Genomic DNA, 23,354 nt, shown 5'->3' with positions numbered 1-23,354 from the left:
CATGATAGCACTTGGACTTGAAACAGCTTGGGATTTCCGCCTGCTGGATGCCTTTGCACCTCCACTGGAAAAGCCCACTTTTGCAACAAACGTCAAATACCGCATCTGCGTGCTCGCAGAGGACCGTATGCGAGCCTGACAGGCTGCGCGCTCAAACCACCACGGGAGCGGGCCCCTCCTTTGTGCACTCCGGAGGAGGTTTATTAAATGAAAAAAAAAATCACCCCACTACTCCACCCTCGACCCGGAAGTGCCCTGTCTGCTATAAAGAGGACAATTTTCACGTTTTCCCTCGCTTACGGCCATACTACCCTGAGAACGCCCGATCTCGTCCGATCTCGTCCGATCTCGGAAGCTAAGCAGTGTCGGGCCTGGTTAGTACTTGGATGGGAGACCGCCTGGGAATACCAGGTGCTGTAAGCTTTTGGACCCACCTCCAATTCTCAACACGATTCACTGCTCTTTCCAAAAATTTTGGCATTCATTCGTCATTCAACTTTCACTTATCCTGTGGTTTGAAATCGTTTCCTTCACGTTGATTTGACAGATCAACGTCTCTTTGGAATAAAATTAATGTCCAACAGAGGGAGCCGTCTGCACGGGGATCGGTCATGATAGCACTTGGACATGAAACAGCTTGGGATTTCCGCCTGCTGGATGCCTTTGCACCTCCACTGGAAAAGCCCACTTTTGCAACAAACGTCAAATACCGCATCTGCGTGCTCGCAGAGGACCGTATGCGAGCCTGACAGGCTGCGCGCTCAAACCACCACGGGAGCGGGCCCCTCCTTCGTGCTCTCGGGAGGAGGTCATTAAATGAAAAAAAAAATCACCCCACGACTCCATCCCCGACCCGCAAGTGCCCTGTCTGCTATAAAGGGGACAATTTTCACGTTTTCCCTCGCTTACGGCCATACTACCCTGAGAACCCCCGATCTCGTCCGATCTCGGAAGCTAAGCAGGGTCGGGCCTGGTTAGTACTTGGATGGGAGACCGCCTGGGAATACCAGGTGCTGTAAGCTTTTGCACCCACCTCCAATTCACAACACGATTCACTGCTCTTTCCAAAAATTTTGGCATTCATTCGTCATTCAACTTTCACTTATCCTGTGGTTTGAAATCGTTTCCTTCACGTTGATTTGACAGATCAACGTCTCTTTGGAATAAAATTAATGTCCAACAGAGGGAGCCGTCTGCACGTGGATCGGTAATGATAGCACTTGGACATGAAGCAGCTTGGGATTTCCGCCTGCTGGATGCTTTTGCACCTCCACTGGAAAAGCCAACTTTTGCAACAGACATCAAATACAGCCTCTGCGTGCTCGCAGAGGACCGTATGCGAGCCTGACAGGCTGCGCGCTCAAACCACCACGGGAGCGGGTCCCTCCTTTGTGCACTCCGGAGGAGGTTTATTAAATGAAAAAAAAATCACCCCACTACTCCACCCCCGACCCAGAAGTGCCCTGTCTGCTATAAAGGGGACAATTTTCACGTTTACCCTCGCTTACGGCCATACTACCCTGAGAGCACCCGATCTCGGAAGCTAAGCAGGGTCGGGCCTGGTTAGTACTTGGATGGGAGACCCCCTGGGAATACCAGGTGCTGTAAGCTTTTGCACCCACCTCCAATTCTCAACACGATTCACTGCTCTTTCCAAAAATTTTGGCATTCATTCGTCATTCAACTTTCACTTATCCTGTGGTTTGAAATCGTTTCCTTCACGTTGATTTGACAGATCAACGTCTCTTTGGAATAAAATTAATGTCCAACAGAGGGAGCCGTCTGCACGGGGATCGGTCATGATAGCACTTGGACTTGAAACAGCTTGGGATTTCCGCCTGCTGGATGCCTTTGCACCTCCACTGGAAAAGCCCACTTTTGCAACAAACGTCAAATACCGCATCTGCGTGCTCGCAGAGGACCGTATGCGAGCCTGACAGGCTGCGCGCTCAAACCACCACGGGAGCGGGCCCCTCCTTTGTGCACTCCGGAGGAGGTTTATTAAATGAAAAAAAAAATCACCCCACTACTCCACCCTCGACCCGGAAGTGCCCTGTCTGCTATAAAGAGGACAATTTTCACGTTTTCCCTCGCTTACGGCCATACTACCCTGAGAACGCCCGATCTCGTCCGATCTCGGAAGCTAAGCAGTGTCGGGCCTGGTTAGTACTTGGATGGGAGACCGCCTGGGAATACCAGGTGCTGTAAGCTTTTGCACCCACCTCCAATTCTCAACACGATTCACTGCTCTTTCCAAAAATTTTGGCATTCATTCGTCATTCAACTTTCACTTATCCTGTGGTTTGAAATCGTTTCCTTCACGTTGATTTGACAGATCAACGTCTCTTTGGAATAAAATTAATGTCCAACAGAGGGAGCCGTCTGCACGGGGATCGGTCATGATAGCACTTGGACATGAAACAGCTTGGGATTTCCGCCTGCTGGATGCCTTTGCACCTCCACTGGAAAAGCCCACTTTTGCAACAAACGTCAAATACCGCATCTGCGTGCTCGCAGAGGACCGTATGCGAGCCTGACAGGCTGCGCGCTCAAACCACCACGGGAGCGGGCCCCTCCTTTGTGCACTCCGGAGGAGGTTTATTAAATGAAAAAAAAAAATCACCCCACTACTCCACCCCCGACCCGGAAGTGCCCTGTCTGCTATAAAAAGGACAATTTTCGCGTTTTCCCTCGCTTACGGCCATACTACCCTGAGAACGCCCGATCTCGTCCGATCTCGGAAGCTAATCAGGGTCGGGCCTGGTTAGTACTTGGATGGGAGACCGCCTGGGAATACCAGGTGCTGTAAGCTTTTGCACCCACCTCCAATTCTCAACACGATTCACTGCTCTTTCCAAAAATTTTGGCATTCATTCGTCATTCAACTTTCACTTATCCTGTGGTTTGAAATCGTTTCCTTCACGTTGATTTGACAGATCAACGTCTCTTTGGAATAAAATTAATGTCCAACAGAGGGAGCCGTCTGCACGGGGATCGGTCATGATAGCACTTGGACATGAAACAGCTTGGGATTTCCGCCTGCTGGATGCCTTTGCACCTCCACTGGAAAAGCCCACTTTTGCAACAAACGTCAAATACCGCATCTGCGTGCTCGCAGAGGACCGTATGCGAGCCTGACAGGCTGCGCGCTCAAACCACCACGGGAGCGGGCCCCTCCTTTGTGCACTCCGGAGGAGGTTTATTAAATGAAAAAAAAATCACCCCACGACTCCACCCCCGACCCGGAAGTGCCCTGTCTGCTATAAAGAGGACAATTTTCGCGTTTTCCCTCGCTTACGGCCATACTACCCTGAGAACGCCCGATCTCGTCCGATCTCGGAAGCTAAGCAGGGTCGGGCCTGGTTAGTACTTGGATGGGAGACCGCCTGGGAATACCAGGTGCTGTAAGCTTTTGCACCCACCTCCAATTCACAACACGATTCACTGCTCTTTCCAAAAATTTTGGCATTCATTCGTCATTCAACTTTCACTTATCCTGTGGTTTGAAATCGTTTCCTTCACGTTGATTTGACAGATCAACGTCTCTTTGGAATAAAATTAATGTCCAACAGAGGGAGCCGTCTGCACGGGGATCGGTCATGATAGCACTTGGACATGAAACAGCTTGGGATTTCCGCCTGCTGGATGCCTTTGCACCTCCACTGGAAAAGCCCACTTTTGCAACAAACGTCAAATACCGCATCTGCGTGCTCGCAGAGGACCGTATGCGAGCCTGACAGGCTGCGCGCTCAAACCACCACGGGAGCGGGCCCCTCCTTCGTGCTCTATGGAGGAGGTCATTAAATGAAAAAAAAAATCACCCCACGACTCCATCCCCGACCCGCAAGTGCCCTGTCTGCTATAAAGGGGACAATTTTCACGTTTTCCCTCGCTTACGGCCATACTACCCTGAGAACGCCCGATCTCGTCCGATCTCGGAAGCTAAGCAGGGTCGGGCCTGGTTAGTACTTGGATGGGAGACCGCCTGGGAATACCAGGTGCTGTAAGCTTTTGCACCCACCTCCAATTCACAACACGATTCACTGCTCTTTCCAAAAATTTTGGCATTCATTCGTCATTCAACTTTCACTTATCCTGTGGTTTGAAATCGTTTCCTTCACGTTGATTTGACAGATCAACGTCTCTTTGGAATAAAATTAATGTCCAACAGAGGGAGCCGTCTGCACGTGGATCGGTAATGATAGCACTTGGACATGAAGCAGCTTGGGATTTCCGCCTGCTGGATGCTTTTGCACCTCCACTGGAAAAGCCAACTTTTGCAACAGACATCAAATACAGCCTCTGCGTGCTCGCAGAGGACCGTATGCGAGCCTGACAGGCTGCGCGCTCAAACCACCACGGGAGCGGGTCCCTCCTTTGTGCACTCCGGAGGAGGTTTATTAAATGAAAAAAAAATCACCCCACTACTCCACCCCCGACCCAGAAGTGCCCTGTCTGCTATAAAGGGGACAATTTTCACGTTTACCCTCGCTTACGGCCATACTACCCTGAGAGCACCCGATCTCGGAAGCTAAGCAGGGTCGGGCCTGGTTAGTACTTGGATGGGAGACCGCCTGGGAATACCAGGTGCTGTAAGCTTTTGGACCCACCTCCAATTCTCAACATGATTCACTGCTCTTTCCAAAAATTTTGGCATTCATTCGTCATTCAACTTTCACTTATCCTGTGGTTTGAAATCGTTTCCTTCACGTTGATTTGACAGATCAACGTCTCTTTGGAATAAAATTAATGTCCAACAGAGGGAGCCGTCTGCACGGGGATCGGTCATGATAGCACTTGGACATGAAACAGCTTGGGATTTCCGCCTGCTGGATGCCTTTGCACCTCCACTGGAAAAGCCCACTTTTGCAACAAACGTCAAATACCGCATCTGCGTGCTCGCAGAGGACCGTATGCGAGCCTGACAGGCTGCGCGCTCAAACCACCACGGGAGCGGGCCCCTCCTTTGTGCACTCCGGAGGAGGTTTATTAAATGAAAAAAAAAATCACCCCACGACTCCACCCCCGACCCGGAAGTGCTCTGTCTGCTATAAAGAGGACAATTTTCGCGTTTTCCCTCGCTTACGGCCATACTACCCTGAGAACGCCCGATCTCGTCCGATCTCGGAAGCTAAGCAGGGTCGGGCCTGGTTAGTACTTGGATGGGAGACCGCCTGGGAATACCAGGTGCTGTAAGCTTTTGCACCCACCTCCAATTCACAACACGATTCACTGCTCTTTCCAAAAATTTTGGCATTCATTCGTCATTCAACTTTCACTTATCCTGTGGTTTGAAATCGTTTCCTTCACGTTGATTTGACAGATCAACGTCTCTTTGGAATAAAATTAATGTCCAACAGAGGGAGCCATCTGCACGCGGATCGATAATGATAGCACTTGGACATGAAGCAGCTTGGGATTTCCGCCTGCTGGATGCTTTTGCACCTCCACTGGAAAAGCCAACTTTTGCAACAGACATCAAGTACCGTATCTGCGTGCTCGCAGAGGACCGTATGCGAGCCTGACAGGCTGCGCGCTCAAACCACCACGGGAGCGGGCCCCTCCTTTGTGCACTCCGGAGGAGGTTTATTAAATGAAAAAAAAAAAATCACCCCACTACTCCACCCCCGACCCGGAAGTGCCCTGTCTGCTATAAAGAGGACAATTTTCACGTTTTCCCTCGCTTACGGCCATACTACCCTGAGAACGCCCGATCTCGTCCGATCTCGGAAGCTAAGCAGGGTCGGGCCTGGTTAGTACTTGGATGGGAGACCGCCTGGGAATACCAGGTGCTGTAAGCTTTTGGACCCACCTCCAATTCTCAACATGATTCACTGCTCTTTCCAAAAATTTTGGCATTCATTCGTCATTCAACTTTCACTTATCCTGTGGTTTGAAATCGTTTCCTTCACGTTGATTTGACAGATCAACGTCTCTTTGGAATAAAATTAATGTCCAACAGAGGGAGCCGTCTGCACGGGGATCGGTCATGATAGCACTTGGACATGAAACAGCTTGGGATTTCCGCCTGCTGGATGCCTTTGCACCTCCACTGGAAAAGCCCACTTTTGCAACAAACGTCAAATACCGCATCTGCGTGCTCGCAGAGGACCGTATGCGAGCCTGACAGGCTGCGCGCTCAAACCACCACGGGAGCGGGCCCCTCCTTTGTGCACTCCGGAGGAGGTTTATTAAATGAAAAAAAAAATCACCCCACTACTCCACCCCCGACCCGGAAGTGCCCTGTCTGCTATAAAAAGGACAATTTTCGCGTTTTCCCTCGCTTACGGCCATACTACCCTGAGAACGCCCGATCTCGTCCGATCTCGGAAGCTAAGCAGGGTCGGGCCTGGTTAGTACTTGGATGGGAGACCGCCTGGGAATACCAGGTGCTGTAAGCTTTTGCACCCACCTCCAATTCTCAACACGATTCACTGCTCTTTCCAAAAATTTTGGCATTCATTCGTCATTCAACTTTCACTTATCCTGTGGTTTGAAATCGTTTCCTTCACGTTGATTTGACAGATCAACGTCTCTTTGGAATAAAATTAATGTCCAACAGAGGGAGCCGTCTGCACGGGGATCGGTCATGATAGCACTTGGACATGAAACAGCTTGGGATTTCCGCCTGCTGGATGCCTTTGCACCTCCACTGGAAAAGCCCACTTTTGCAACAAACGTCAAATACCGCATCTGCGTGCTCGCAGAGGACCGTATGCGAGCCTGACAGGCTGCGCGCTCAAACCACCACGGGAGCGGGCCCCTCCTTTGTGCACTCCGGAGGAGGTTTATTAAATGAAAAAAAAATCACCCCACGACTCCACCCCCGACCCGGAAGTGCTCTGTCTGCTATAAAGAGGACAATTTTCGCGTTTTCCCTCGCTTACGGCCATACTACCCTGAGAACGCCCGATCTCGTCCGATCTCGGAAGCTAAGCAGGGTCGGGCCTGGTTAGTACTTGGATGGGAGACCGCCTGGGAATACCAGGTGCTGTAAGCTTTTGCACCCACCTCCAATTCACAACACGATTCACTGCTCTTTCCAAAAATGTTGGCATTCATTCGTCATTCAACTTTCACTTATCCTGTGGTTTGAAATCGTTTCCTTCACGTTGATTTGACAGATCAACGTCTCTTTGGAATAAAATTAATGTCCAACAGAGGGAGCCATCTGCACGCGGATCGATAATGATAGCACTTGGACATGAAGCAGCTTGGGATTTCCGCCTGCTGGATGCTTTTGCACCTCCACTGGAAAAGCCAACTTTTGCAACAGACATCAAGTACCGTATCTGCGTGCTCGCAGAGGACCGTATGCGAGCCTGACAGGCTGCGCGCTCAAACCACCACGGGAGCGGGCCCCTCCTTTGTGCACTCCGGAGGAGGTTTATTAAATGAAAAAAAAAAATCACCCCACTACTCCACCCCCGACCCGGAAGTGCCCTGTCTGCTATAAAGAGGACAATTTTCACGTTTTCCCTCGCTTACGGCCATACTACCCTGAGAACGCCCGATCTCGTCCGATCTCGGAAGCTAAGCAGGGTCGGGCCTGGTTAGTACTTGGATGGGAGACCGCCTGGGAATACCAGGTGCTGTAAGCTTTTGCACCCACCTCCAATTCACAACACGATTCACTGCTCTTTCCAAAAATTTTGGCATTCATTCGTCATTCAACTTTCACTTATCCTGTGGTTTGAAATCGTTTCCTTCACGTTGATTTGACAGATCAACGTCTCTTTGGAATAAAATTAATGTCCAACAGAGGGAGCCGTCTGCACGTGGATCGGTAATGATAGCACTTGGACATGAAGCAGCTTGGGATTTCCGCCTGCTGGATGCTTTTGCACCTCCACTGGAAAAGCCAACTTTTGCAACAGACATCAAATACAGCCTCTGCGTGCTCGCAGAGGACCGTATGCGAGCCTGACAGGCTGCGCGCTCAAACCACCACAGGAGCGGGTCCCTCCTTTGTGCACTCCGGAGGAGGTTTATTAAATGAAAAAAAAATCACCCCACTACTCCACCCCCGACCCAGAAGTGCCCTGTCTGCTATAAAGGGGACAATTTTCACGTTTACCCTCGCTTACGGCCATACTACCCTGAGAGCACCCGATCTCGGAAGCTAAGCAGGGTCGGGCCTGGTTAGTACTTGGATGGGAGACCCCCTGGGAATACCAGGTGCTGTAAGCTTTTGCACCCACCTCCAATTCTCAACACGATTCACTGCTCTTTCCAAAAATTTTGGCATTCATTCGTCATTCAACTTTCACTTATCCTGTGGTTTGAAATCGTTTCCTTCACGTTGATTTGACAGATCAACGTCTCTTTGGAATAAAATTAATGTCCAACAGAGGGAGCCGTCTGCACGGGGATCGGTCATGATAGCACTTGGACTTGAAACAGCTTGGGATTTCCGCCTGCTGGATGCCTTTGCACCTCCACTGGAAAAGCCCACTTTTGCAACAAACGTCAAATACCGCATCTGCGTGCTCGCAGAGGACCGTATGCGAGCCTGACAGGCTGCGCGCTCAAACCACCACGGGAGCGGGCCCCTCCTTTGTGCACTCCGGAGGAGGTTTATTAAATGAAAAAAAAAATCACCCCACTACTCCACCCTCGACCCGGAAGTGCCCTGTCTGCTATAAAGAGGACAATTTTCACGTTTTCCCTCGCTTACGGCCATACTACCCTGAGAACGCCCGATCTCGTCCGATCTCGTCCGATCTCGGAAGCTAAGCAGTGTCGGGCCTGGTTAGTACTTGGATGGGAGACCGCCTGGGAATACCAGGTGCTGTAAGCTTTTGCACCCACCTCCAATTCTCAACACGATTCACTGCTCTTTCCAAAAATTTTGGCATTCATTCGTCATTCAACTTTCACTTATCCTGTGGTTTGAAATCGTTTCCTTCACGTTGATTTGACAGATCAACGTCTCTTTGGAATAAAATTAATGTCCAACAGAGGGAGCCGTCTGCACGGGGATCGGTCATGATAGCACTTGGACATGAAACAGCTTGGGATTTCCGCCTGCTGGATGCCTTTGCACCTCCACTGGAAAAGCCCACTTTTGCAACAAACGTCAAATACCGCATCTGCGTGCTCGCAGAGGACCGTATGCGAGCCTGACAGGCTGCGCGCTCAAACCACCACGGGAGCGGGCCCCTCCTTTGTGCACTCCGGAGGAGGTTTATTAAATGAAAAAAAAATCACCCCACTACTCCACCCCCGACCCGGAAGTGCCCTGTCTGCTATAAAAAGGACAATTTTCGCGTTTTCCCTCGCTTACGGCCATACTACCCTGAGAACGCCCGATCTCGTCCGATCTCGGAAGCTAAGCAGGGTCGGGCCTGGTTAGTACTTGGATGGGAGACCGCCTGGGAATACCAGGTGCTGTAAGCTTTTGCACCCACCTCCAATTCTCAACACGATTCACTGCTCTTTCCAAAAATTTTGGCATTCATTCGTCATTCAACTTTCACTTATCCTGTGGTTTGAAATCGTTTCCTTCACGTTGATTTGACAGATCAACGTCTCTTTGGAATAAAATTAATGTCCAACAGAGGGAGCCGTCTGCACGGGGATCGGTCATGATAGCACTTGGACATGAAACAGCTTGGGATTTCCGCCTGCTGGATGCCTTTGCACCTCCACTGGAAAAGCCCACTTTTGCAACAAACGTCAAATACCGCATCTGCGTGCTCGCAGAGGACCGTATGCGAGCCTGACAGGCTGCGCGCTCAAACCACCACGGGAGCGGGCCCCTCCTTTGTGCACTCCGGAGGAGGTTTATTAAATGAAAAAAAAAATCACCCCACGACTCCACCCCCGACCCGGAAGTGCCCTGTCTGCTATAAAGAGGACAATTTTCGCGTTTTCCCTCGCTTACGGCCATACTACCCTGAGAACGCCCGATCTCGTCCGATCTCGGAAGCTAAGCAGGGTCGGGCCTGGTTAGTACTTGGATGGGAGACCGCCTGGGAATACCAGGTGCTGTAAGCTTTTGCACCCACCTCCAATTCACAACACGATTCACTGCTCTTTCCAAAAATTTTGGCATTCATTCGTCATTCAACTTTCACTTATCCTGTGGTTTGAAATCGTTTCCTTCACGTTGATTTGACAGATCAACGTCTCTTTGGAATAAAATTAATGTCCAACAGAGGGAGCCGTCTGCACGGGGATCGGTCATGATAGCACTTGGACATGAAACAGCTTGGGATTTCCGCCTGCTGGATGCCTTTGCACCTCCACTGGAAAAGCCCACTTTTGCAACAAACGTCAAATACCGCATCTGCGTGCTCGCAGAGGACCGTATGCGAGCCTGACAGGCTGCGCGCTCAAACCACCACGGGAGCGGGCCCCTCCTTCGTGCTCTATGGAGGAGGTCATTAAATGAAAAAAAAAATCACCCCACGACTCCATCCCCGACCCGCAAGTGCCCTGTCTGCTATAAAGGGGACAATTTTCACGTTTTCCCTCGCTTACGGCCATACTACCCTGAGAACGCCCGATCTCGTCCGATCTCGGAAGCTAAGCAGGGTCGGGCCTGGTTAGTACTTGGATGGGAGACCGCCTGGGAATACCAGGTGCTGTAAGCTTTTGCACCCACCTCCAATTCACAACACGATTCACTGCTCTTTCCAAAAATTTTGGCATTCATTCGTCATTCAACTTTCACTTATCCTGTGGTTTGAAATCGTTTCCTTCACGTTGATTTGACAGATCAACGTCTCTTTGGAATAAAATTAATGTCCAACAGAGGGAGCCGTCTGCACGTGGATCGGTAATGATAGCACTTGGACATGAAGCAGCTTGGGATTTCCGCCTGCTGGATGCTTTTGCACCTCCACTGGAAAAGCCAACTTTTGCAACAGACATCAAATACAGCCTCTGCGTGCTCGCAGAGGACCGTATGCGAGCCTGACAGGCTGCGCGCTCAAACCACCACGGGAGCGGGTCCCTCCTTTGTGCACTCCGGAGGAGGTTTATTAAATGAAAAAAAAATCACCCCACTACTCCACCCCCGACCCAGAAGTGCCCTGTCTGCTATAAAGGGGACAATTTTCACGTTTACCCTCGCTTACGGCCATACTACCCTGAGAGCACCCGATCTCGGAAGCTAAGCAGGGTCGGGCCTGGTTAGTACTTGGATGGGAGACCGCCTGGGAATACCAGGTGCTGTAAGCTTTTGCACCCACCTCCAATTCTCAACACGATTCACTGCTCTTTCCAAAAATTTTGGCATTCATTCGTCATTCAACTTTCACTTATCCTGTGGTTTGAAATCGTTTCCTTCACGTTGATTTGACAGATCAACGTCTCTTTGGAATAAAATTAATGTCCAACAGAGGGAGCCGTCTGCACGGGGATCGGTCATGATAGCACTTGGACATGAAACAGCTTGGGATTTCCGCCTGCTGGATGCCTTTGCACCTCCACTGGAAAAGCCCACTTTTGCAACAAACGTCAAATACCGCATCTGCGTGCTCGCAGAGGACCGTATGCGAGCCTGACAGGCTGCGCGCTCAAACCACCACGGGAGCGGGCCCCTCCTTTGTGCACTCCGGAGGAGGTTTATTAAATGAAAAAAAAAATCACCCCACGACTCCACCCCCGACCCGGAAGTGCCCTGTCTGCTATAAAGAGGACAATTTTCGCGTTTTCCCTCGCTTACGGCCATACTACCCTGAGAACGCCCGATCTCGTCCGATCTCGGAAGCTAAGCAGGGTCGGGCCTGGTTAGTACTTGGATGGGAGACCGCCTGGGAATACCAGGTGCTGTAAGCTTTTGCACCCACCTCCAATTCACAACACGATTCACTGCTCTTTCCAAAAATTTTGGCATTCATTCGTCATTCAACTTTCACTTATCCTGTGGTTTGAAATCGTTTCCTTCACGTTGATTTGACAGATCAACGTCTCTTTGGAATAAAATTAATGTCCAACAGAGGGAGCCGTCTGCACGGGGATCGGTCATGATAGCACTTGGACATGAAACAGCTTGGGATTTCCGCCTGCTGGATGCCTTTGCACCTCCACTGGAAAAGCCCACTTTTGCAACAAACGTCAAATACCGCATCTGCGTGCTCGCAGAGGACCGTATGCGAGCCTGACAGGCTGCGCGCTCAAACCACCACGGGAGCGGGCCCCTCCTTCGTGCTCTATGGAGGAGGTCATTAAATGAAAAAAAAAATCACCCCACGACTCCATCCCCGACCCGCAAGTGCCCTGTCTGCTATAAAGGGGACAATTTTCACGTTTTCCCTCGCTTACGGCCATACTACCCTGAGAACGCCCGATCTCGTCCGATCTCGGAAGCTAAGCAGGGTCGGGCCTGGTTAGTACTTGGATGGGAGACCGCCTGGGAATACCAGGTGCTGTAAGCTTTTGCACCCACCTCCAATTCACAACACGATTCACTGCTCTTTCCAAAAATTTTGGCATTCATTCGTCATTCAACTTTCACTTATCCTGTGGTTTGAAATCGTTTCCTTCACGTTGATTTGACAGATCAACGTCTCTTTGGAATAAAATTAATGTCCAACAGAGGGAGCCGTCTGCACGTGGATCGGTAATGATAGCACTTGGACATGAAGCAGCTTGGGATTTCCGCCTGCTGGATGCTTTTGCACCTCCACTGGAAAAGCCAACTTTTGCAACAGACATCAAATACAGCCTCTGCGTGCTCGCAGAGGACCGTATGCGAGCCTGACAGGCTGCGCGCTCAAACCACCACGGGAGCGGGTCCCTCCTTTGTGCACTCCGGAGGAGGTTTATTAAATTAAAAAAAAATCACCCCACTACTCCACCCCCGACCCAGAAGTGCCCTGTCTGCTATAAAGGGGACAATTTTCACGTTTACCCTCGCTTACGGCCATACTACCCTGAGAGCACCCGATCTCGGAAGCTAAGCAGGGTCGGGCCTGGTTAGTACTTGGATGGGAGACCGCCTGGGAATACCAGGTGCTGTAAGCTTTTGGACCCACCTCCAATTCTCAACATGATTCACTGCTCTTTCCAAAAATTTTGGCATTCATTCGTCATTCAACTTTCACTTATCCTGTGGTTTGAAATCGTTTCCTTCACGTTGATTTGACAGATCAACGTCTCTTTGGAATAAAATTAATGTCCAACAGAGGGAGCCGTCTGCACGGGGATCGGTCATGATAGCACTTGGACATGAAACAGCTTGGGATTTCCGCCTGCTGGATGCCTTTGCACCTCCACTGGAAAAGCCCACTTTTGCAACAAACGTCAAATACCGCATCTGCGTGCTCGCAGAGGACCGTATGCGAGCCTGACAGGCTGCGCGCTCAAACCACCACGGGAGCGGGCCCCTCCTTCGTGCTCTCGGGAGGAGGTCATTAAATGAAAAAAAAAATCACCCCACGACTCCATCCCCGACCCGCAAGTGCCCTGTCTGCTATAAAGGGGACAATTTTCACGTTTTCCCTCGCTTACGGCCATACTACCCTGAGAACGCCCGATCTCGTCCGATCTCGGAAGCTAAGCAGGGTCGGGCCTGGTTAGTACTTGGATGGGAGACCGCCTGGGAATACCAGGTGCTGTAAGCTTTTGCACCCACCTCCAATTCACAACACGATTCACTGCTCTTTCCAAAAATTTTGGCATTCATTCGTCATTCAACTTTCACTTATCCTGTGGTTTGAAATCGTTTCCTTCACGTTGATTTGACAGATCAACGTCTCTTTGGAATAAAATTAATGTCCAACAGAGGGAGCCGTCTGCACGGGGATCGGTCATGATAGCACTTGGACATGAAACAGCTTGGGATTTCCGCCTGCTGGATGCCTTTGCACCTCCACTGGAAAAGCCCACTTTTGCAACAAACGTCAAATACCGCATCTGCGTGCTCGCAGAGGACCGTATGCGAGCCTGACAGGCTGCGCGCTCAAACCACCACGGGAGCGGGCCCCTCCTTTGTGCACTCCGGAGGAGGTTTATTAAATGAAAAAAAAAATCACCCCACGACTCCACCCCCGACCCGGAAGTGCCCTGTCTGCTATAAAGAGGACAATTTTCGCGTTTTCCCTCGCTTACGGCCATACTACCCTGAGAACGCCCGATCTCGTCCGATCTCGGAAGCTAAGCAGGGTCGGGCCTGGTTAGTACTTGGATGGGAGACCGCCTCGGAATACCAGGTGCTGTAAGCTTTTGCACCCACCTCCAATTCACAACACGATTCACTGCTCTTTCCAAAAATTTTGGCATTCATTCGTCATTCAACTTTCACTTATCCTGTGGTTTGAAATCGTTTCCTTCACGTTGATTTGACAGATCAACGTCTCTTTGGAATAAAATTAATGTCCAACAGAGGGAGCCGTCTGCACGTGGATCGGTAATGATAGCACTTGGACATGAAGCAGCTTGGGATTTCCGCCTGCTGGATGCTTTTGCACCTCCACTGGAAAAGCCAACTTTTGCAACAGACATCAAATACAGCCTCTGCGTGCTCGCAGAGGACCGTATGCGAGCCTGACAGGCTGCGCGCTCAAACCACCACGGGAGCGGGTCCCTCCTTTGTGCACTCCGGAGGAGGTTTATTAAATTAAAAAAAAATCACCCCACTACTCCACCCCCGACCCAGAAGTGCCCTGTCTGCTATAAAGGGGACAATTTTCACGTTTACCCTCGCTTACGGCCATACTACCCTGAGAGCACCCGATCTCGGAAGCTAAGCAGGGTCGGGCCTGGTTAGTACTTGGATGGGAGACCGCCTGGGAATACCAGGTGCTGTAAGCTTTTGGACCCACCTCCAATTCTCAACATGATTCACTGCTCTTTCCAAAAATTTTGGCATTCATTCGTCATTCAACTTTCACTTATCCTGTGGTTTGAAATCGTTTCCTTCACGTTGATTTGACAGATCAACGTCTCTTTGGAATAAAATTAATGTCCAACAGAGGGAGCCGTCTGCACGGGGATCGGTCATGATAGCACTTGGACATGAAACAGCTTGGGATTTCCGCCTGCTGGATGCCTTTGCACCTCCACTGGAAAAGCCCACTTTTGCAACAAACGTCAAATACCGCATCTGCGTGCTCGCAGAGGACCGTATGCGAGCCTGACAGGCTGCGCGCTCAAACCACCACGGGAGCGGGCCCCTCCTTCGTGCTCTCGGGAGGAGGTCATTAAATGAAAAAAAAAATCACCCCACGACTCCATCCCCGACCCGCAAGTGCCCTGTCTGCTATAAAGGGGACAATTTTCACGTTTTCCCTCGCTTACGGCCATACTACCCTGAGAACGCCCGATCTCGTCCGATCTCGGAAGCTAAGCAGGGTCGGGCCTGGTTAGTACTTGGATGGGAGACCGCCTGGGAATACCAGGTGCTGTAAGCTTTTGCACCCACCTCCAATTCACAACACGATTCACTGCTCTTTCCAAAAATTTTGGCATTCATTCGTCATTCAACTTTCACTTATCCTGTGGTTTGAAATCGTTTCCTTCACGTTGATTTGACAGATCAACGTCTCTTTGGAATAAAATTAATGTCCAACAGAGGGAGCCGTCTGCACGGGGATCGGTCATGATAGCACTTGGACATGAAACAGCTTGGGATTTCCGCCTGCTGGATGCCTTTGCACCTCCACTGGAAAAGCCCACTTTTGCAACAAACGTCAAATACCGCATCTGCGTGCTCGCAGAGGACCGTATGCGAGCCTGACAGGCTGCGCGCTCAAACCACCACGGGAGCGGGCCCCTCCTTTGTGCACTCCGGAGGAGGTTTATTAAATGAAAAAAAAAATCACCCCACGACTCCACCCCCGACCCGGAAGTGCCCTGTCTGCTATAAAGAGGACAATTTTCGCGTTTTCCCTCGCTTACGGCCATACTACCCTGAGAACGCCCGATCTCGTCCGATCTCGGAAGCTAAGCAGGGTCGGGCCTGGTTAGTACTTGGATGGGAGACCGCCTGGGAATACCAGGTGCTGTAAGCTTTTGCACCCACCTCCAATTCACAACACGATTCACTGCTCTTTCCAAAAATTTTGGCATTCATTCGTCATTCAACTTTCACTTATCCTGTGGTTTGAAATCGTTTCCTTCACGTTGATTTGACAGATCAACGTCTCTTTGGAATAAAATTAATGTCCAACAGAGGGAGCCGTCTGCACGTGGATCGATAATGATAGCACTTGGACATGAAGCAGCTTGGGATTTCCGCCTGCTGGATGCTTTTGCACCTCCACTGGAAAAGCCAACTTTTGCAACAGACATCAAGTACCGTATCTGCGTGCTCGCAGAGGACCGTATGCGAGCCTGACAGGCTGCGCTCTCAAACCACCACGGGAGCGGGCCCCTCCTTTGTGCACTCCGGAGGAGGTTTATTAAATGAAAAAAAAAAATCACCCCACTACTCCACCCCCGACCCGGAAGTGCCCTGTCTGCTATAAAGAGGACAATTTTCACGTTTTCCCTCGCTTACGGCCATACTACCCTGAGAACGCCCGATCTCGTCCGATCTCGGAAGCTAAGCAGGGTCGGGCCTGGTTAGTACTTGGATGGGAGACCGCCTGGGAATACCAGGTGCTGTAAGCTTTTGGACCCACCTCCAATTCTCAACACGATTCACTGCTCTTTCCAAAAATTTTGGCATTCATTCGTCATTCAACTTTCACTTATCCTGTGGTTTGAAATCGTTTCCTTCACGTTGATTTGACAGATCAACGTCTCTTTGGAATAAAATTAATGTCCAACAGAGGGAGCCGTCTGCACGGGGATCGGTCATGATAGCACTTGGACATGAAACAGCTTGGGATTTCCGCCTGCTGGATGCCTTTGCACCTCCACTGGAAAAGCCCACTTTTGCAACAAACGTCAAATACCGCATCTGCGTGCTCGCAGAGGACCGTATGCGAGCCTGACAGGCTGCGCGCTCAAACCACCACGGGAGCGGGCCCCTCCTTCGTGCTCTCGGGAGGAGGTCATTAAATGAAAAAAAAAATCACCCCACGACTCCATCCCCGACCCGCAAGTGCCCTGTCTGCTATAAAGGGGACAATTTTCACGTTTTCCCTCGCTTACGGCCATACTACCCTGAGAGCACCCGATCTCGGAAGCTAAGCAGGGTCGGGCCTGGTTAGTACTTGGATGGGAGACCGCCTGGGAATACCAGGTGCTGTAAGCTTTTGGACCCACCTCCAATTCTCAACATGATTCACTGCTCTTTCCAAAAATTTTGGCATTCATTCGTCATTCAACTTTCACTTATCCTGTGGTTTGAAATCGTTTCCTTCACGTTGATTTGACAGATCAACGTCTCTTTGGAATAAAATTAATGTCCAACAGAGGGAGCCGTCTGCACGGGGATCGGTCATGATAGCACTTGGACATGAAACAGCTTGGGATTTCCGCCTGCTGGATGCCTTTGCACCTCCACTGGAAAAGCCCACTTTTGCAACAAACGTCAAATACCGCATCTGCGTGCTCGCAGAGGACCGTATGCGAGCCTGACAGGCTGCGCGCTCAAACCACCACGGGAGCGGGCCCCTCCTTCGTGCTCTCGGGAGGAGGTCATTAAATGAAAAAAAAAATCACCCCACGACTCCATCCCCGACCCGCAAGTGCCCTGTCTGCTATAAAGGGGACAATTTTCACGTTTTCCCTCGCTTACGGCCATACTACCCTGAGAACGCCCGATCTCGTCCGATCTCGGAAGCTAAGCAGGGTCGGGCCTGGTTAGTACTTGGATGGGAGACCGCCTGGGAATACCAGGTGCTGTAAGCTTTTGCACCCACCTCCAATTCACAACACGATTCACTGCTCTTTCCAAAAATTTTGGCATTCATTCGTCATTCAACTTTCACTTATCCTGTGGTTTGAAATCGTTTCCTTCACGTTGATTTGACAGATCAACGTCTCTTTGGAATAAAATTAATGTCCAACAGAGGGAGCCGTCTGCACGGGGATCGGTCATGATAGCACTTGGACATGAAACAGCTTGGGATTTCCGCCTGCTGGATGCCTTTGCACCTCCACTGGAAAAGCCCACTTTTGCAACAAACGTCAAATACCGCATCTGCGTGCTCGCAGAGGACCGTATGCGAGCCTGACAGGCTGCGCGCTCAAACCACCACGGGAGCGGGCCCCTCCTTTGTGCACTCCGGAGGAGGTTTATTAAATGAAAAAAAAAATCACCCCACGACTCCACCCCCGACCCGGAAGTGCCCTGTCTGCTATAAAGAGGACAATTTTCGCGTTTTCCCTCGCTTACGGCCATACTACCCTGAGAACGCCCGATCTCGTCCGATCTCGGAAGCTAAGCAGGGTCGGGCCTGGTTAGTACTTGGATGGGAGACCGCCTGGGAATACCAGGTGCTGTAAGCTTTTGCACCCACCTCCAATTCACAACACGATTCACTGCTCTTTCCAAAAATTTTGGCATTCATTCGTCATTCAACTTTCACTTATCCTGTGGTTTGAAATCGTTTCCTTCACGTTGATTTGACAGATCAACGTCTCTTTGGAATAAAATTAATGTCCAACAGAGGGAGCCGTCTGCACGTGGATCGATAATGATAGCACTTGGACATGAAGCAGCTTGGGATTTCCGCCTGCTGGATGCTTTTGCACCTCCACTGGAAAAGCCAACTTTTGCAACAGACATCAAGTACCGTATCTGCGTGCTCGCAGAGGACCGTATGCGAGCCTGACAGGCTGCGCTCTCAAACCACCACGGGAGCGGGCCCCTCCTTTGTGCACTCCGGAGGAGGTTTATTAAATGAAAAAAAAAAATCACCCCACTACTCCACCCCCGACCCGGAAGTGCCCTGTCTGCTATAAAGAGGACAATTTTCACGTTTTCCCTCGCTTACGGCCATACTACCCTGAGAACGCCCGATCTCGTCCGATCTCGGAAGCTAAGCAGGGTCGGGCCTGGTTAGTACTTGGATGGGAGACCGCCTGGGAATACCAGGTGCTGTAAGCTTTTGGACCCACCTCCAATTCTCAACACGATTCACTGCTCTTTCCAAAAATTTTGGCATTCATTCGTCATTCAACTTTCACTTATCCTGTGGTTTGAAATCGTTTCCTTCACGTTGATTTGACAGATCAACGTCTCTTTGGAATAAAATTAATGTCCAACAGAGGGAGCCGTCTGCACGGGGATCGGTCATGATAGCACTTGGACATGAAACAGCTTGGGATTTCCGCCTGCTGGATGCCTTTGCACCTCCACTGGAAAAGCCCACTTTTGCAACAAACGTCAAATACCGCATCTGCGTGCTCGCAGAGGACCGTATGCGAGCCTGACAGGCTGCGCGCTCAAACCACCACGGGAGCGGGCCCCTCCTTCGTGCTCTCGGGAGGAGGTCATTAAATGAAAAAAAAAATCACCCCACGACTCCATCCCCGACCCGCAAGTGCCCTGTCTGCTATAAAGGGGACAATTTTCACGTTTTCCCTCGCTTACGGCCATACTACCCTGAGAGCACCCGATCTCGGAAGCTAAGCAGGGTCGGGCCTGGTTAGTACTTGGATGGGAGACCGCCTGGGAATACCAGGTGCTGTAAGCTTTTGGACCCACCTCCAATTCTCAACATGATTCACTGCTCTTTCCAAAAATTTTGGCATTCATTCGTCATTCAACTTTCACTTATCCTGTGGTTTGAAATCGTTTCCTTCACGTTGATTTGACAGATCAACGTCTCTTTGGAATAAAATTAATGTCCAACAGAGGGAGCCGTCTGCACGGGGATCGGTCATGATAGCACTTGGACATGAAACAGCTTGGGATTTCCGCCTGCTGGATGCCTTTGCACCTCCACTGGAAAAGCCCACTTTTGCAACAAACGTCAAATACCGCATCTGCGTGCTCGCAGAGGACCGTATGCGAGCCTGACAGGCTGCGCGCTCAAACCACCACGGGAGCGGGCCCCTCCTTCGTGCTCTCGGGAGGAGGTCATTAAATGAAAAAAAAAATCACCCCACGACTCCATCCCCGACCCGCAAGTGCCCTGTCTGCTATAAAGGGGACAATTTTCACGTTTTCCCTCGCTTACGGCCATACTACCCTGAGAACGCCCGATCTCGTCCGATCTCGGAAGCTAAGCAGGGTCGGGCCTGGTTAGTACTTGGATGGGAGACCGCCTGGGAATACCAGGTACTGTAAGCTTTTGCACCCACCTCCAATTCACAACACGATTCACTGCTCTTTCCAAAAATTTTGGCATTCATTCGTCATTCAACTTTCACTTATCCTGTGGTTTGAAATCGTTTCCTTCACGTTGATTTGACAGATCAACGTCTCTTTGGAATAAAATTAATGTCCAACAGAGGGAGCCGTCTGCACGGGGATCGGTCATGATAGCACTTGGACATGAAACAGCTTGGGATTTCCGCCTGCTGGATGCCTTTGCACCTCCACTGGAAAAGCCCACTTTTGCAACAAACGTCAAATACCGCATCTGCGTGCTCGCAGAGGACCGTATGCGAGCCTGACAGGCTGCGCGCTCAAACCACCACGGGAGCGGGCCCCTCCTTTGTGCACTCCGGAGGAGGTTTATTAAATGAAAAAAAAAATCACCCCACGACTCCACCCCCGACCCGGAAGTGCCCTGTCTGCTATAAAGAGGACAATTTTCGCGTTTTCCCTCGCTTACGGCCATACTACCCTGAGAACGCCCGATCTCGTCCGATCTCGGAAGCTAAGCAGGGTCGGGCCTGGTTAGTACTTGGATGGGAGACCGCCTGGGAATACCAGGTGCTGTAAGCTTTTGCACCCACCTCCAATTCACAACACGATTCACTGCTCTTTCCAAAAATTTTGGCATTCATTCGTCATTCAACTTTCACTTATCCTGTGGTTTGAAATCGTTTCCTTCACGTTGATTTGACAGATCAACGTCTCTTTGGAATAAAATTAATGTCCAACAGAGGGAGCCGTCTGCACGTGGATCGATAATGATAGCACTTGGACATGAAGCAGCTTGGGATTTCCGCCTGCTGGATGCTTTTGCACCTCCACTGGAAAAGCCAACTTTTGCAACAGACATCAAGTACCGTATCTGCGTGCTCGCAGAGGACCGTATGCGAGCCTGACAGGCTGCGCTCTCAAACCACCACGGGAGCGGGCCCCTCCTTTGTGCACTCCGGAGGAGGTTTATTAAATGAAAAAAAAAAATCACCCCACTACTCCACCCCCGACCCGGAAGTGCCCTGTCTGCTATAAAGAGGACAATTTTCACGTTTTCCCTCGCTTACGGCCATACTACCCTGAGAACGCCCGATCTCGTCCGATCTCGGAAGCTAAGCAGGGTCGGGCCTGGTTAGTACTTGGATGGGAGACCGCCTGGGAATACCAGGTGCTGTAAGCTTTTGGACCCACCTCCAATTCTCAACACGATTCACTGCTCTTTCCAAAAATTTTGGCATTCATTCGTCATTCAACTTTCACTTATCCTGTGGTTTGAAATCGTTTCCTTCACGTTGATTTGACAGATCAACGTCTCTTTGGAATAAAATTAATGTCCAACAGAGGGAGCCGTCTGCACGGGGATCGGTCATGATAGCACTTGGACATGAAACAGCTTGGGATTTCCGCCTGCTGGATGCCTTTGCACCTCCACTGGAAAAGCCCACTTTTGCAACAAACGTCAAATACCGCATCTGCGTGCTCGCAGAGGACCGTATGCGAGCCTGACAGGCTGCGCGCTCAAACCACCACGGGAGCGGGCCCCTCCTTCGTGCTCTCGGGAGGAGGTCATTAAATGAAAAAAAAAATCACCCCACGACTCCATCCCCGACCCGCAAGTGCCCTGTCTGCTATAAAGGGGACAATTTTCACGTTTTCCCTCGCTTACGGCCATACTACCCTGAGAACCCCCGATCTCGTCCGATCTCGGAAGCTAAGCAGGGTCGGGCCTGGTTAGTACTTGGATGGGAGACCGCCTGGGAATACCAGGTGCTGTAAGCTTTTGCACCCACCTCCAATTCACAACACGATTCACTGCTCTTTCCAAAAATTTTGGCATTCATTCGTCATTCAACTTTCACTTATCCTGTGGTTTGAAATCGTTTCCTTCACGTTGATTTGACAGATCAACGTCTCTTTGGAATAAAATTAATGTCCAACAGAGGGAGCCGTCTGCACGTGGATCGGTAATGATAGCACTTGGACATGAAGCAGCTTGGGATTTCCGCCTGCTGGATGCTTTTGCACCTCCACTGGAAAAGCCAACTTTTGCAACAGACATCAAATACAGCCTCTGCGTGCTCGCAGAGGACCGTATGCGAGCCTGACAGGCTGCGCGCTCAAACCACCACAGGAGCGGGTCCCTCCTTTGTGCACTCCGGAGGAGGTTTATTAAATGAAAAAAAAATCACCCCACTACTCCACCCCCGACCCAGAAGTGCCCTGTCTGCTATAAAGGGGACAATTTTCACGTTTACCCTCGCTTACGGCCATACTACCCTGAGAGCACCCGATCTCGGAAGCTAAGCAGGGTCGGGCCTGGTTAGTACTTGGATGGGAGACCCCCTGGGAATACCAGGTGCTGTAAGCTTTTGCACCCACCTCCAATTCTCAACACGATTCACTGCTCTTTCCAAAAATTTTGGCATTCATTCGTCATTCAACTTTCACTTATCCTGTGGTTTGAAATCGTTTCCTTCACGTTGATTTGACAGATCAACGTCTCTTTGGAATAAAATTAATGTCCAACAGAGGGAGCCGTCTGCACGGGGATCGGTCATGATAGCACTTGGACTTGAAACAGCTTGGGATTTCCGCCTGCTGGATGCCTTTGCACCTCCACTGGAAAAGCCCACTTTTGCAACAAACGTCAAATACCGCATCTGCGTGCTCGCAGAGGACCGTATGCGAGCCTGACAGGCTGCGCGCTCAAACCACCACGGGAGCGGGCCCCTCCTTTGTGCACTCCGGAGGAGGTTTATTAAATGAAAAAAAAAATCACCCCACTACTCCACCCTCGACCCGGAAGTGCCCTGTCTGCTATAAAGAGGACAATTTTCACGTTTTCCCTCGCTTACGGCCATACTACCCTGAGAACGCCCGATCTCGTCCGATCTCGGAAGCTAAGCAGTGTCGGGCCTGGTTAGTACTTGGATGGGAGACCGCCTGGGAATACCAGGTGCTGTAAGCTTTTGCACCCACCTCCAATTCTCAACACGATTCACTGCTCTTTCCAAAAATTTTGGCATTCATTCGTCATTCAACTTTCACTTATCCTGTGGTTTGAAATCGTTTCCTTCACGTTGATTTGACAGATCAACGTCTCTTTGGAATAAAATTAATGTCCAACAGAGGGAGCCGTCTGCACGGGGATCGGTCATGATAGCACTTGGACATGAAACAGCTTGGGATTTCC

General features: G+C 50.5%; 28 non-coding genes and 11 pseudogenes across 28 annotated transcripts; all 39 read left to right on the top strand.

Moving 5' to 3' along the window:
- The first annotated feature begins 294 nt into the window (after window positions 1-294).
- LOC127616699 (uncharacterized) lies at window positions 295-423 on the top strand (annotated as a pseudogene).
- Window positions 424-903: 480 nt separating this feature from the next.
- Window positions 904-1,022, top strand: LOC127612773 (5S ribosomal RNA). The gene has a single exon (XR_007965942.1). It is a non-coding gene; the product is annotated as a 5S ribosomal RNA (ribosomal RNA).
- Window positions 1,023-1,502: 480 nt separating this feature from the next.
- LOC127616514 (uncharacterized) lies at window positions 1,503-1,611 on the top strand (annotated as a pseudogene).
- A 481-nt stretch (window positions 1,612-2,092) lies between these two features.
- Window positions 2,093-2,211, top strand: LOC127614302 (5S ribosomal RNA). Its single transcript, XR_007966455.1, has one exon. It is a non-coding gene; the product is annotated as a 5S ribosomal RNA (ribosomal RNA).
- Window positions 2,212-2,693: 482 nt separating this feature from the next.
- On the top strand, window positions 2,694-2,812 carry LOC127613708 (5S ribosomal RNA). Its single transcript, XR_007966291.1, has one exon. It is a non-coding gene; the product is annotated as a 5S ribosomal RNA (ribosomal RNA).
- A 480-nt stretch (window positions 2,813-3,292) lies between these two features.
- On the top strand, window positions 3,293-3,411 carry LOC127588598 (5S ribosomal RNA). The gene has a single exon (XR_007959131.1). It is a non-coding gene; the product is annotated as a 5S ribosomal RNA (ribosomal RNA).
- Window positions 3,412-3,891: 480 nt separating this feature from the next.
- Window positions 3,892-4,010, top strand: LOC127588592 (5S ribosomal RNA). Its single transcript, XR_007959128.1, has one exon. It is a non-coding gene; the product is annotated as a 5S ribosomal RNA (ribosomal RNA).
- Window positions 4,011-4,490: 480 nt separating this feature from the next.
- Window positions 4,491-4,599, top strand: LOC127616229 (uncharacterized; annotated as a pseudogene).
- Window positions 4,600-5,080: 481 nt separating this feature from the next.
- LOC127588585 (5S ribosomal RNA) lies at window positions 5,081-5,199 on the top strand. Its single transcript, XR_007959127.1, has one exon. It is a non-coding gene; the product is annotated as a 5S ribosomal RNA (ribosomal RNA).
- Window positions 5,200-5,682: 483 nt separating this feature from the next.
- On the top strand, window positions 5,683-5,801 carry LOC127588578 (5S ribosomal RNA). Its single transcript, XR_007959123.1, has one exon. It is a non-coding gene; the product is annotated as a 5S ribosomal RNA (ribosomal RNA).
- A 481-nt stretch (window positions 5,802-6,282) lies between these two features.
- Window positions 6,283-6,401, top strand: LOC127588574 (5S ribosomal RNA). Its single transcript, XR_007959121.1, has one exon. It is a non-coding gene; the product is annotated as a 5S ribosomal RNA (ribosomal RNA).
- Window positions 6,402-6,881: 480 nt separating this feature from the next.
- Window positions 6,882-7,000, top strand: LOC127588572 (5S ribosomal RNA). Its single transcript, XR_007959120.1, has one exon. It is a non-coding gene; the product is annotated as a 5S ribosomal RNA (ribosomal RNA).
- Window positions 7,001-7,482: 482 nt separating this feature from the next.
- LOC127588568 (5S ribosomal RNA) lies at window positions 7,483-7,601 on the top strand. The gene has a single exon (XR_007959119.1). It is a non-coding gene; the product is annotated as a 5S ribosomal RNA (ribosomal RNA).
- A 480-nt stretch (window positions 7,602-8,081) lies between these two features.
- LOC127616507 (uncharacterized) lies at window positions 8,082-8,190 on the top strand (annotated as a pseudogene).
- Window positions 8,191-8,671: 481 nt separating this feature from the next.
- Window positions 8,672-8,800, top strand: LOC127616695 (uncharacterized; annotated as a pseudogene).
- Window positions 8,801-9,280: 480 nt separating this feature from the next.
- On the top strand, window positions 9,281-9,399 carry LOC127588561 (5S ribosomal RNA). The gene has a single exon (XR_007959118.1). It is a non-coding gene; the product is annotated as a 5S ribosomal RNA (ribosomal RNA).
- A 481-nt stretch (window positions 9,400-9,880) lies between these two features.
- On the top strand, window positions 9,881-9,999 carry LOC127588556 (5S ribosomal RNA). The gene has a single exon (XR_007959117.1). It is a non-coding gene; the product is annotated as a 5S ribosomal RNA (ribosomal RNA).
- A 480-nt stretch (window positions 10,000-10,479) lies between these two features.
- LOC127588549 (5S ribosomal RNA) lies at window positions 10,480-10,598 on the top strand. Its single transcript, XR_007959115.1, has one exon. It is a non-coding gene; the product is annotated as a 5S ribosomal RNA (ribosomal RNA).
- A 480-nt stretch (window positions 10,599-11,078) lies between these two features.
- LOC127616223 (uncharacterized) lies at window positions 11,079-11,187 on the top strand (annotated as a pseudogene).
- A 481-nt stretch (window positions 11,188-11,668) lies between these two features.
- On the top strand, window positions 11,669-11,787 carry LOC127588541 (5S ribosomal RNA). The gene has a single exon (XR_007959110.1). It is a non-coding gene; the product is annotated as a 5S ribosomal RNA (ribosomal RNA).
- A 480-nt stretch (window positions 11,788-12,267) lies between these two features.
- On the top strand, window positions 12,268-12,386 carry LOC127588535 (5S ribosomal RNA). Its single transcript, XR_007959103.1, has one exon. It is a non-coding gene; the product is annotated as a 5S ribosomal RNA (ribosomal RNA).
- A 480-nt stretch (window positions 12,387-12,866) lies between these two features.
- On the top strand, window positions 12,867-12,975 carry LOC127616217 (uncharacterized; annotated as a pseudogene).
- A 480-nt stretch (window positions 12,976-13,455) lies between these two features.
- LOC127588528 (5S ribosomal RNA) lies at window positions 13,456-13,574 on the top strand. Its single transcript, XR_007959102.1, has one exon. It is a non-coding gene; the product is annotated as a 5S ribosomal RNA (ribosomal RNA).
- A 481-nt stretch (window positions 13,575-14,055) lies between these two features.
- Window positions 14,056-14,174, top strand: LOC127613717 (5S ribosomal RNA). The gene has a single exon (XR_007966295.1). It is a non-coding gene; the product is annotated as a 5S ribosomal RNA (ribosomal RNA).
- Window positions 14,175-14,654: 480 nt separating this feature from the next.
- Window positions 14,655-14,763, top strand: LOC127616212 (uncharacterized; annotated as a pseudogene).
- A 480-nt stretch (window positions 14,764-15,243) lies between these two features.
- Window positions 15,244-15,362, top strand: LOC127588522 (5S ribosomal RNA). Its single transcript, XR_007959101.1, has one exon. It is a non-coding gene; the product is annotated as a 5S ribosomal RNA (ribosomal RNA).
- A 481-nt stretch (window positions 15,363-15,843) lies between these two features.
- LOC127588518 (5S ribosomal RNA) lies at window positions 15,844-15,962 on the top strand. Its single transcript, XR_007959100.1, has one exon. It is a non-coding gene; the product is annotated as a 5S ribosomal RNA (ribosomal RNA).
- A 482-nt stretch (window positions 15,963-16,444) lies between these two features.
- On the top strand, window positions 16,445-16,563 carry LOC127588513 (5S ribosomal RNA). Its single transcript, XR_007959099.1, has one exon. It is a non-coding gene; the product is annotated as a 5S ribosomal RNA (ribosomal RNA).
- Window positions 16,564-17,043: 480 nt separating this feature from the next.
- On the top strand, window positions 17,044-17,152 carry LOC127616203 (uncharacterized; annotated as a pseudogene).
- Window positions 17,153-17,632: 480 nt separating this feature from the next.
- On the top strand, window positions 17,633-17,751 carry LOC127588508 (5S ribosomal RNA). Its single transcript, XR_007959098.1, has one exon. It is a non-coding gene; the product is annotated as a 5S ribosomal RNA (ribosomal RNA).
- A 481-nt stretch (window positions 17,752-18,232) lies between these two features.
- LOC127588505 (5S ribosomal RNA) lies at window positions 18,233-18,351 on the top strand. Its single transcript, XR_007959097.1, has one exon. It is a non-coding gene; the product is annotated as a 5S ribosomal RNA (ribosomal RNA).
- Window positions 18,352-18,833: 482 nt separating this feature from the next.
- Window positions 18,834-18,952, top strand: LOC127588503 (5S ribosomal RNA). The gene has a single exon (XR_007959096.1). It is a non-coding gene; the product is annotated as a 5S ribosomal RNA (ribosomal RNA).
- A 480-nt stretch (window positions 18,953-19,432) lies between these two features.
- On the top strand, window positions 19,433-19,541 carry LOC127616196 (uncharacterized; annotated as a pseudogene).
- A 480-nt stretch (window positions 19,542-20,021) lies between these two features.
- Window positions 20,022-20,140, top strand: LOC127613512 (5S ribosomal RNA). Its single transcript, XR_007966216.1, has one exon. It is a non-coding gene; the product is annotated as a 5S ribosomal RNA (ribosomal RNA).
- Window positions 20,141-20,621: 481 nt separating this feature from the next.
- Window positions 20,622-20,740, top strand: LOC127588492 (5S ribosomal RNA). Its single transcript, XR_007959091.1, has one exon. It is a non-coding gene; the product is annotated as a 5S ribosomal RNA (ribosomal RNA).
- Window positions 20,741-21,222: 482 nt separating this feature from the next.
- On the top strand, window positions 21,223-21,341 carry LOC127588485 (5S ribosomal RNA). Its single transcript, XR_007959090.1, has one exon. It is a non-coding gene; the product is annotated as a 5S ribosomal RNA (ribosomal RNA).
- A 480-nt stretch (window positions 21,342-21,821) lies between these two features.
- On the top strand, window positions 21,822-21,940 carry LOC127612766 (5S ribosomal RNA). The gene has a single exon (XR_007965941.1). It is a non-coding gene; the product is annotated as a 5S ribosomal RNA (ribosomal RNA).
- A 480-nt stretch (window positions 21,941-22,420) lies between these two features.
- On the top strand, window positions 22,421-22,529 carry LOC127616504 (uncharacterized; annotated as a pseudogene).
- Window positions 22,530-23,010: 481 nt separating this feature from the next.
- Window positions 23,011-23,129, top strand: LOC127614301 (5S ribosomal RNA). The gene has a single exon (XR_007966454.1). It is a non-coding gene; the product is annotated as a 5S ribosomal RNA (ribosomal RNA).
- Window positions 23,130-23,354: the final 225 nt, after the last annotated feature.

Source organism: Hippocampus zosterae, chromosome 1 (genome assembly GCF_025434085.1).
Source record: "Hippocampus zosterae strain Florida chromosome 1, ASM2543408v3, whole genome shotgun sequence".
NCBI lineage: Eukaryota > Metazoa > Chordata > Actinopteri > Syngnathiformes > Syngnathidae > Hippocampus > Hippocampus zosterae.
The sequence above is the reverse complement of the archived record's forward strand: the minus strand, read 5'-3'. Positions and strand labels throughout refer to the sequence as shown.